This window comes from Cynara cardunculus (genome assembly GCF_001531365.2).
Source record: "Cynara cardunculus var. scolymus isolate 2C chromosome LG 4, CcrdV1, whole genome shotgun sequence".
Classification (NCBI taxonomy): Eukaryota; Viridiplantae; Streptophyta; class Magnoliopsida; order Asterales; family Asteraceae; genus Cynara; species Cynara cardunculus.
In genome coordinates this window covers 10,671,252-10,672,493 of record NC_037531.1, presented here as the reverse complement: position 1 = coordinate 10,672,493, position 1,242 = coordinate 10,671,252, and positions in this window count along the sequence as shown.

Genomic DNA, 1,242 nt, shown 5'->3' with positions numbered 1-1,242 from the left:
CATAAACAAAAGTTAACATTAATATAACATCAATGAACCATTTTATAATAAAACCTTTTCACATTAGCATTAATTCCATAAAGAACAAAATATAACATGCACCCGTTTTATCATATATTTATTTTATAAAAAAACACAATACATTACGCACCTGTTTCATTTTCATCCTACCAACTAAACGGATCAACTTCAATCACAAAGCAACATGGATCACCATGAACCTAGATGTACATTCAATCACAAAGCAACAAGRATAACCATGAAACTTCAATCACAAAGCACCTATTTCATTAACACGTATAATATGCATAGACGGAGCAAATAAATCATTTTACAATGAAATATTTTCACATTGAAACAGTTTCATAACCATTGTTTTTTGAACTTTGTTTATGAAACTATTCATTACAATATTTTCATTAGGAAATAGAKARATTATATTATTTCGATTTTTCAACTGTTTTGAAACGTTTGATGAAACCGTTGCATCAATAGTTCATTTTCCTTATTCCACTCATATGAACATGATTCATCATTATGAATCTTTTCATTATGAAACAGTTTCATGAAACCTTTTCATTAAAGTGGATAAATATGCCTAGAGTATTAATTTGGACAAAATGCCTAGAGTATTAGATCATGAACATGCTTCATCATTATAAACCTTTTCATTATGAAACAGTTTCATGAAATTTGTCCCATATGAACCTTTTCATTATGAAACAGTTTCATTATGAACATGTTTCATCATTATGAACATGCTTCATCATTATGAAACCTTTTCATTATGCATTTAATATAATATGCAACTGTTTCTTCGTAATGAAACCTTTTCATATGAACATTAATATATTATGCTATGGTAATATGAAACATTTTCATTTTAAAACCTTTTCATATGAAACAGGTTCATAACCGGTAATTTTTACAATGAACCTCAAATCATTCATTCATTACATAACAAAATAAAATCTTAATGAATGTTTCCAGCTTCATTGAATAAAAAAAAATCAATTTTTAATATTATAAAATATTAAAATCTTTAAATCATTTCATTTATATAATTTCCATTATTAAATTTCCTTATTTAATATTCCTTAATAACTTCCTTATTTATGAAAAAAATAATGAAAATGACCAAAGTGACCTTATTGATTAAATTTAATTAAAAAAAATGGAATTTTTCTATTGGTCGATTTTGGTTTACACGGTTTTTTAGAATGACATGGTTTTCATTTGAAC